Raw genomic sequence first — 11,688 nt, forward strand, 5'->3', positions numbered from 1 at the left:
CATCATCATCATCATCATCATCATCATCATCATCATCATCATCATCATCATCATCATCATCATCATCATCATCATCATCATCATCATCATCATCATCATCATCATCATCATCATCATCATCATCATCATCATCATCATCATCATCATCATCATCATCATCATCATCATCATCATCATCATCATCATCATCATCATCATCGTCATCATCAACATGATTAAGAAACTACTTCCTTTGATCCTACAACAACAGATGCCAACAATGACAACTCGTTAGTTTTAAATGTGTTTTATCTGATGTACAATAGTTGTCGTTTGTTTATGTAATTTATATATGTTTCTCGTTTCTCGTTTTTCTTATATAGATTATACCGTTGGTTTTCCCGTTTGAATGGTTTTACACTAGTAACTGTGTGTCCCTTTATAGCTTGTTGTTCGGTGAGAGTTAGGGCTCTGTGTTGAAGGCCGCACATTGACCTATAATGGTTTATTTTTTCAAATTGTTTTTTGGATGGAGAGTTGTGTCATTAGCACTCACACCACATCTTCCTATATCTATTTATCAATTAATTTCACTTTATCATCACTTTCTTCGTCTGTTCAAAACCTGTAAGATTTGTTCTCAGTACTGTTTTGTTTTTCTAAAGGAACTTAATACCACTACTAACCGTGTATGAAATAAGCCCCGCCTCCTTATTACCTTATATGGAATATAAAGGGATGTAACTCCACTACTAAACGTGTATGAAATAGACCCCGCCTCCCAACTAACCTAATATTAATTAAACACGGTTTCCACGAGGACGCTTTTAAACAATCATATTCCTAGCAATGTATAGGAGGTAAGATAATATTTTATCTTAGCTTCTCACGGTTACGTTACTCACTAATCATATGTAGAAGAGGTTATTTAAAGGTCCTTGTTTAATATTTATAAAATTATGGTCAATTTAAAAGTTTGGTTGACGTTATCAATTTCGACATTTTATCTTACTTCTGCTTGGTTCAAGATTACCACTTCAATGTGGTTCATTATATAGCCAGTCTTTGTAAAATGTAAGGATACATCTACATTTGGAAAAAAAGTCTACTATAAGTGAAGTCGAGTAAACCCGTACTTGTTTTCACTTTTTTCATGGCAAAATACCTAGAAATCTCATATTTAATTAATAGAAATTCATGAACCATCATTTGCGGGCGGAACAGACTACAGTATATATAAACAATATAATTCTGTATTCATCAAACATACAGTTGTCATATGAAACCAGAAGTAACATTTTCTGAACTGGAAGATGACAATTATTTTCCTCATTTCAGGCAGAATTTATAGATAAACCTTACATTTTTGAATGAGTATATATAAACCTATAGTCATGATGATTAGGAGAAACCATACAACACGTCTTGTCAATTACCTGGTCTCTTAAACATTTTAAAAACAGGTTTGACTGTATTTAGAAAATATATGTGAAAAGACATTCAATTGATCTCTGAACTATTATTTTTTAATATATAATGTCGTTGTTAATTCAAGAGATTATCTATGTGTGGTGGTGTTCCTTATTTCAAGACACTTTTGTGCTGTCCTTAAAAAGGTTAGAATATAAGCTGTGTATTAAATCTTTGTAATATGGTAAGTGATTTTTTTGTTTAAAACTGTTTCATAGTATCCAGGCAACTATATTGTACAAACAATATAAAGCAAATTGCCATCTAGATATGTAAACATTTCAAATTCCCCTAATCCACATTTTTGAATATTAAAAATATCATTACAGAATAACGAGTCATGGAACTATGGAAAGATGACGCGCGTGGAAGCAGACACATTACTACAGAAATACAAATATATGGGAGATGGTGCTTTTCTAGTAAGGGAAAGTAGAATATTAACTGGAAACTATATCTTAAGTATCTTGTAAGTATCAACAGTTTTGTGTTATGTCCTTTCACGTTAAGGATGTTTGTTCCTCTTTTTCTTGAATTTTTGACAGATTATCGGAATCCTCTGGTTTTATCCATGTATTGACATTCAAATTATTTTGCCCATTAACCCCTACTTTTCTTTTCATATTTTTTATTACATATAGTTTTTAAAAAAAATCAAAATCTTATAAAATCCTTGTTATTTTTTCATTCTTTTTTGAAAAAAAAGGTGCCTATGTTAAATGTAAAAAAAGTCTAGAGATAATTATTTCCCGTCAAATTTTCAATGGCTGATATCTCGAAAACATGCACACGGACCCTCCATTTTTGCTGCTTTTCTAGTTTCTTTATTTATATACTATAAATTTATAACAATCTTTTAAAAAGCTAGTTAGTTTTAAACAGAGTATCCTAAAAAAGTGAATTACACACGGGGAAGGAATAGTATAAAATTGAGATTAGAAATGAGGAATGTGTCAAAGACAAAATTACAAATCGTCATGTTTCAGTTAATCATCATGCATTTACATATTTACAATGTATATCAATAAACACTTTCAGTACGACAGATAAATAATAAGTATTGAAATGCTTTTTTTGAAGACTCGTTCAAATATGGAAGGAAACATATTTTTTTTTGGTTAATTGATATACATGATATATTTTAGGATAAAAGATGAAAAAGTACATTTGATGATACATACAAAAGAGGAGTACGGACATTTGAAGTATGACTTTAATGGAAACTTGTTTGATAGTCTTGATAACTATATCGAATTTCTAAAGCATGGTACACATATATTTGTCTTTGGTATTTCAGATAAAGCAATTTCACTATCTAAACCTATTCCGAAATTGTGACAAATAGAGTTATTCAACCAGTTGTTTTACAATTGCGTACAAGGCAATATTCAGTTTAATAAATTTTTATTTTTTAGTTAAATTAACGATGTTGCTCTGTTTCGACATAATAAGCTTTTTAAAAAAGCTATTATAGCTATATAGTATGGAAAAAGAGCACTAAGAAAGCAGAACAATATTAGGTTCGTTTTTCGTTGATATATACACTATCTTAAAAATTTAATATCTTGCATACTATTAATTGAAGGTCACATAAGTATGGATTCAAGTAGGTTCAACTAATCATTTTCGAGTCAATAATATGTCGGCGATGTTTTTATTTTTAGCTTACTTTGACAAATTTTGGCCAAACATACTGCTTATATGCAAATATTATTTCACAAATCCACTTTAAAATCACTGGCTCCAAAAATTATTTTACTTGAAAATCTATAATTAGGAACAGATGAAGAAAATGTTTGTTTCAAATGTAGTCTTTTTCACATGGCCAATGTCTACGGGAAAGCATTGTTTAATGTGTATATTTTATACTGATAACAATACGAGCTTTATATTTCATTTACTTTTTGTTTTTTAGTGTGCATATAAACACCTTTCATAATTGTGCTTGTATTGATTTAAGGTGGTACCTAACACTACAGGGAGATAACTCTGTAAAATCAGCAGAACGTTTTAATGACGTTGTGTTCTTAAGGGAATATCAAGCTTCCCAATGATCAAAATGAGTGTTTGTCAAACTGCTATATAACCAGAGTAATTTTTCTGATTAAACGGTTGGTTCAATTTGTTTGATGATTTTTTTTATATTTTTGTCAAAGGGTCAAAGTAAGTACTTTTAAAAAATTTTAAGAAAATTAAACGAGCCAAATTAATTTTAGTTCAGGTGTTAGGTACCTTTTTAAAAAGAAGAAAACAATAATGTTCAACTGTACTGGTCAAATGTTGTAATACAAAACTATTTGTTGTTGTTGTGAATATATGAAATTGGGCCAAATGCTTTACCTTTTGTTATTTTGTAAATTTTTTTTCTTTTTTTCTTTACAAATTAAGCGTTATAGCTATTTAAAGATAGCATTAAAGCATTTGATATATTATAGTGCATGGTGTTTATTTCAGAACAGTTATGTTCAATTTGTTTCGATGTTGCCATGAATATCAATAATGTGGTCATTTTTATAAATTTCCTGTTTATAAAACTTTGAATTTTCGATAAACTAAGGATTTTCTTATTCCAGGCATATGATACCTCAGCCGTATTTGGCACAACTTTTTGGAATTTTGGATCCTCAATGCTCTTCAACTTTGTACTTGTTTGGCTTGATAAATATTTTGATATGACCGTCATTGGTGAGTCTTATGTAGACGAAATGCGCGTCTGACGTTCTAATTTGTAATCATTGTACCTTTGATAACTATTAATATATAAAAAATAATTTTAGTGTAGCATGGATTTAATACCAGTATTGGCTGTATCAACTAACACATATTAATGTTTTAGTAAAATACAACTAAAAACAATTTTAATTTGTAGCTACTTCACTTACAAAATAAACTAAAAGAATGTATTCACCAGGAGAATGGACACCCAAACAAGTATTAAAAACAAATATGGAATAACTGTCACATGGAGCCGTCGAAATGCTTCAGTCATAATGAAACTTGCAGAAAAAAAATGAATAGAGAACGGAGACAAATGGCAAAACAATTGTCAATAAATGTTACCGTTCCAAAGAGAAAACAAAAATAAACCATATTTCAAAAAGAACATGCAATAAGTGCATTTATAGCGATATAAACGCAGTGCCTTTAATAAATTATTGATTTAAATACGAACGACACAAGTTTTCATATTGAAATATATCAACAACAACAAAAAAACAACAAAAAATACAAAATTAGATAAACATATTATAAAATAAAACTAGAAATCATAATGAATAAAAAAGATAAACACATACATGCATCAATTAAAAGAAAAGTCAATTCAATTCAATTACGTTTTTCAACAAAAAATGACGAAACATGATCTTTTCCCACTAAAACAATTATAAGGCTATACAACATGTTCAATATCAAATTACAATAGTTGTCACCAAAACATATAATTACTCTGTATATTGATTGTTTTTCACTTTTTGTGTCAGTTCAGTTTCTGAAAATTATAGAAAAAATAGTGCATTTTACATGTTTTAGGTTTTGTCGATAGGTTTTTGTTGGCCAAAATGCATATTTGCGTTTATTTATTAATGATTTTGTCCGTTACCGCTTCATTCGCCATGGAGAAAAAAGATTTTCTTCAGACTCATCGGATAAATCGTCCAATAATCCTTTCATGTGGATGATAATAAAACAACTAGACCGTACAGAAACGAGACTAAACAAAGTTCACGCCCTCAGTTATTATCAGAATCATGTAGCAATAAACAATATTAATGGAAAGCTACAGATAGATGAAATAACAAAATTAAAGTCTTTATTGAATGGAAATCAGAAGTAAATGAAGAACATGAAGACTGAAATAGATAATTTAAAGAAAAGTAAGTACAAAAAAATGTCATATACGAATGTGTTATTCTATAAAATTAGATATCATATATAAAAAAGAATGTCAGGGGCATTACTTTAAGAAGTTACTTATATAGGTGATTTAATTTAAAATTTTATATATGAAATGACTCAATAGAGTTTTTAAAATTTCGATAGATGTATTGACTAAATAAACTCATCATAGATACCAGGACTAAATTTTATATATACGCCAGACGCGCGTTTCGTCTACAAAAGACTCATCAGTGACGCTCGAATCCAAAAAAGTTTAAAACAAATTTAAAAAAAAAGCCAAATAAAGTACGAAGTTGAAATGTAGTTTTCAAGAATGTTTAAATCATATTATATCATAAAATAAAGAATTTATTTCGTTTGAGATAAGTATAAATATAAATGGTTATTTTGAAAATAATGACAAAAATGTTACTTGGATAGATTATTTTATACATGTACATCTTTGAAAGAATTACATTGCTGTGCTATGATGCGTTCTATTGGCCTTAATCATGTCATGTTTTATTGTAGAATGAATGCCAGTAAAAAAAGGTGGTTACTTGGTGAAGGTTGAAAGTGTAGCAGAGAATACATGGTTGATTTCAGCATTACATGGTATTTTCTATTTTAAACATAAATATAAGAAGATGTGATATGAGTCCAAGGAGACACATCTCAATTTTTATCATATTTTTAGTAGTAAATGCAGTAGTTTTGCATAATTGATAAATAGCCTGCTGTTTAATCCATATCTTGCAACTTTGATGCGCACCCTTTATCGCATACCCTTTATCACACCGCTCCCCTTTTTCGCATACCCTTAATCATACCCCTATAAGTTTTTTACATAAAGTCAGTTTTTATTTATGTAAGCTTAAGAAAAATTTTCCTCAAAATAAATCCAATAGAACGGTCAATCGGGCTTGACGCAATTTATTGAATGGCGTCATTGTTTGGTATGTGACGTCACGAACGTTTTCATATTTTTTTGCACACTAGATGCAACTTTAAAAAATACAAAACACACAAAAAAATACAATAATAAACAAAATATTTTTAAAACAACAGGACGCAAATTGTAAGGCAACCCAGGTGCTTCGGATAAGTAATTGAGCAGTTCTTTTAAGGCTTTTGAAACAAGACAAAAGTAGAACTGAAGGTAACTTAGTGCTATGGATCACAAAACAGTTCATATGATATAATATATACTCTCCTGTTGAAATATATGATAAAACGTATAAAACATGGCAAAATCCGTATCACATGCCGTATCACCCTCGACCAATATCATCCCTGGGGCCAAAAGGCCCTTGGGCTAATATTGGTGTCTCGGGATGATACGACATATGATACGGATTTTGCCATGCATTATTCTCTATATAGTACACATATTACCAATTACAGTTACTTAAATTTAAAACTAGAGGGTTCACCTTCGTGGAGGTGTTTGCTTTTTTGTGAAAGATTCTTTACCAACGACGATAACCCGTATATGTTAACTTTTTGTCTTTTTGTTTTTATGAATAATGTCTCACTCAAGATAAAATTACATTTTCGTAATTTGATAGCGTATATATAACCTTAAAATTATAAAGACTTTATAGATTTTTAATAGATGATTTATAAATGGTTTATCATATGTCAAACGACAATTTCCTTTCATAACTTATACAAATTGTGTAACGACAGCATGTGTTTTCCTTTTTTTTTTTGTCTCACTGATACATGTTAGTAGATATGAGACCTGCTTTATCTATATTAAAAAAAAAATTCTTTTCATAGCTGACGTATGGATAGGCCTAAACGATATCGAGAAGGAAGGAGAGTGGAGGTGAACGTCTGGTAATGCTGAGATATCATTTAGTTACTGGTCATCTGGTGAACCAAATAGCGGACGGAGAGAAAATTGCGCTCATTATTGCAAGACTGGTTGTGGTTTTATCGCCTACGGATGGAATGATCTTCCATGCAGTCTTCCACAAGGATGTATTTGTGAAAAACAACTTTAAAATATTAAACATAATCATAACTCATGTTTTTGATTTTCTGTCATAGGGCGGCTATCCGAATAATTTTTTTTCAAATTCAAATTCAAATTCAAAGTTTTATTGCCATATAAACTTTACAGTTTGTGACATAATATAACAACAACAAAAAACAAATAAAGACAATCACTAAGTAACTCAATATATATACACAAATTCAGGTAAATATTAAAGGGTCCCCTGTCCTCAGTTCCATTGACTTTTTTTATAAAGGATCCTAGTTTATTCACTTGTGTTGGTGTTGATGGGTTAAGTATATATATAACTTTGTCATTGTCAGTGAGATTAGCAAATGAATTACTTTCTCTGTTAATGCAATCAAAATATGTTAATCTAATATTTGAATTATGAGAACAATTTATTAAGAAATGTTTCTCATCATCTAGTACTTTGCATTTTTTGCAAAGTCTCTCTTCGCGAGGAATTTTAAAATGCCTCCCTTTTTCAATTAATAATGAATGGTCACTGATTCTAAGTTTTGTAATTAATTTTCTAAATTCAAAGTTTGGGTTAGAGAGGTAAGGTTTGATCAATAGATTTGGCTCAAGTGCTTTATAAAAATTTAATTTACTTTTATCATCAATAGATGTTAACTTATTTATCAACAGGTTGTTGTAGTATGAATTTATTTGGGGTTTAATATAGCTTTTAATATTTTTTAATTGTTTTAAATTATCACAAGTTTTTAGTCTATCTATATCAATGTTAGATTCAGAAAGAATATCTTTTGCAAAAGTGAACCATGAATAGGTGCCACTAGAATCCAAAGTTTTAGTTAATTGAAAAGATTCATGTAATAAGGGAGTCAAATTTGAGGTGAAAAGCCTTGCTAAATACATAATAGTTTGGGTTTTTATATGACATTCAATAGGCAGTCTTCGCAATTCGTTCCTTGTACCAAAATTTGAGGCACTTTTGTTAGTGCCAAGGGTAAACTTGCAATAACCAAGATGCAAGTTTTCTATTGGAGTCTTGTCAATAAAATTAAATGGGTCCACAATTTTTCCAGAAACCAAAGCTCTTTTTTTAGCTTTGAAATATGTTATATATGAGTCCAAATATGTTATTTCAGAATTATAAGTCAATATAGGTCTCACTAAGGTGTCAAATAAGTTATTTGACACTCTGATAGGAAGGCTGCCAAGAGAATTAGTATATGTTTTAATAGAGAACAAAACCTTTTTTGCCTTTTTTGTTAATTCAGCTGTACTATGACTGAGATTACCATTTGATTTAATCAGCAGACCTAAGTAAGGATATTCTGAAACATTCTCTATTTTTTTGTTTTTATATACAAGTATAGATGCTTCAGGCTTTTGCTTTGTTGTTGAAAAGACCATACTTTTTGTTTTATTTATGTTTAGAGAAAGCTGCCAGTTTTCACAAAACATGGAAACTTTATTTAGACTATTTTGGAGACCCTCCTTAGATTCTGATAGTAAAAGCAGATCATCAGCAAACAGGAGGGAGCCTAGTTTACTATTTATAAGCTCCAAAGGACTTGAGTTGTCATCTTCCAAACCTTTAGTGATATCATTTATAAAAATGTTGAACAAAGTAGGACTTAATGAATCCCCTTGTTTCACACCTCTAGTAATGTCAAAATAGTCAGAAATGTAATCTTTATGTTTTAAAGAGGATTTGGTATTTAAATATTGTTGTTTTATTACTCTGTAAAAAGACTTTCCTACTCCCATTTTGCATAATTTATACAGAAGGGCTGTCCTCCATACAGAGTCAAATGCCTTTCTTAAGTCAATGAAGCATGCATATATTTTTTTGTTATTTTTGTGTATATATTTATTAATTAAAGATTTTAATATAAAAATACTGTCAGCAGTTCTGTGGTTTTCTCTGAAGCCAAATTGACAGTTATTCAGCTGTTTATCCACAACTGTGATTAGTCTATTATTAAGTACAGCATTGAATATTTTAGGAAGATTACTGATTAAAGATATACCTCTGTAATTATTGGGATCAGATTTGTCTCCCTTCTTATGAAGTGCGATTATATATGAGTCCTTCCATGATTTTGGGTATATACCCGTTTTTAGAATTAAATTAAATATTTTAACAATTGACTTAATTATTACTTGATTTGAGGTTTTAATTATTTCATTTATAATTCTATCTGGTCCAGCAGACTTTTGAAGTTTTAGTCCTCTGATTACCTTATTTACTTCTGAACAAGATATTGGAGCATCTGTTTCAGCTTTGAAGTCTATATTATTTTCTAATAGCTTTAATTGTGATTCAATGTCTATCATAAAAGCATTATTTATAGATGAATGTTTACCTTGATCTTGAAAATATTTTATTAAAACTTCTTTATCTTTTAATACCTCTGGTATTTCATCTTTTTCTGTTTTATTCTTAAGAGATTTTAAAATTTTCCAATATTCCTTTGGATTTTGATTGATATATTCACTTAAACAATTATAAAGTTTTTGTTTATATTCATACTTTTTGTGTTTAACCATTTTCTTCAAGTTTTTTTTAACTCAAAAAACTTTTGCTTTAAACTATTATTATTTGGATTATTTCTTATTTTGTTTCCTATTTTATTTATTTGACGCTTGGTTTCATATATAACATTGTCTGACCAAACTTGTTTAAATTTCCTTTTCTTCTTCCTCCTCTTTTTTGGAGTTGCTTTACAAGAAAGGCTTGAAATATTATCTAAAATTTTTGTCAATTTTTCTGTAGCCTCATCAACACCAACCTGATTTTCCTCGTAATTAACCATTTCAAATTCTATTATCTCATTCTTTACATTTTCAGTCAATAAAGCATCAATAAGTTTAAGTTTAGAATTTTCTGTCCATTTATATGATTTAATCCAGTGCCACCCTTTTTCCTGAAGGCCAATTTCTTTATCTATATTTATAGAGCACTTCATATATAAAGTAATTTGAACATGATCTGATAGGTAAGTAAAATCATTTGTTTTAAAATATTTGACTGAGGACAGGAGACTCTCGCTAACAACAGCATAATCAACAGTACTAAATCCACTGCTTGACATATATGTATAATATCCCAATGAGTCACCTAAAAATCGACCATTGAGTAAACGCAGCCTTGAAGACAAACACAAGTCTAATAACTTTGTACCAACTGTATTTACAGAAGTATCTTGATTGTTTCTATTAATTTCTGAATCAGTAATATAATTTTCCGGGAGTAAATCAAAACCATCAAAATTATTGATGTGATCAGAATCATTTACAATAAAGTCAGCTCTTTGGCCAGTTCGAGCATTTAGATCTCCAATCAATACAATCTGTCCATTCATGGAGAAAGTAGATATCTCATTTTCTAAAAAATCTAAGTCATTATCATAGTGAGATGATGAAAAGGGGGTATATAAAGAGCGCACATATAAATATCATGTACAAATCCAAAAAAGTTCTTATTCAACTTAAGCCATAGTCTATTTGGCGAGGTTGTTGCTTCTTTTAAATATGTAATGCCTTTAAAGTATGGCTTTTTTATAGTAACAATAATGCCCCCACTATACCTTCTTGCTTTTTTTCTTTTTTTACGGGACTTAGAAATAATACAATGGCCTTCCAATTTAAATTCTTTAGATTCTCCCTTCCAGGTTTCTAAAAGTATGTTTATGTCACCTTTTAAATTCTCAATAAACAATTCATCTTTAAGTTTGTCTCCAAGGCCGTGAACATTCCATGAGGATATAGATAAATTTTTATAACAATTTGACATTTGAGCATATAAATCTTTCTTATTTTGTTGTAAACCTGAAAACCTCAATATTCACAATATAAAGTTCAAATGATATTACCTATTACCAACTATCTTCTTGCTCAATCAATCACAGTTATTTTTAGGCAATCATAAAATTGAAAATCCAATTTATCTTTGTAAAACGTCATCAGTGTCTGAGCAGATAGTTGATGAACCAGGGATATATCAAAGAACGTCTCGTCCTTTTTCTAGAAAAAGTTCGTTGGAAGGTACTAAGACCTTGTTGATAAATATTTCGTCTCAACTTCACAAATAATACATGATGTTCTTGCTGTATGGATTCTGCGTACTGGCGTTGTTTATCATCTTAATAACATTTTAAATTGTTCTTTTATTTTCTCTGTTCTATTATTAAAATACTCTAACTGTTTGGTCTGTTTTCTGGGATATCCATTCTACGTGGCTCCGTACTTGTTTTCATCCCGTTAATGTGGTGTTTGTTACTTTTTGCTGGTGTGTTTTGTACGTGTGACTTTTTCTTTACACGATATGTGTATTCTCAAAAGATAAAAACGTCTGTATAATTTTAAATCTCGGTCTTCTTCTG

This window comes from Mytilus edulis, chromosome 6, assembly GCF_963676685.1.
Source record: "Mytilus edulis chromosome 6, xbMytEdul2.2, whole genome shotgun sequence".
Taxonomy (NCBI): domain Eukaryota; kingdom Metazoa; phylum Mollusca; class Bivalvia; order Mytilida; family Mytilidae; genus Mytilus; species Mytilus edulis.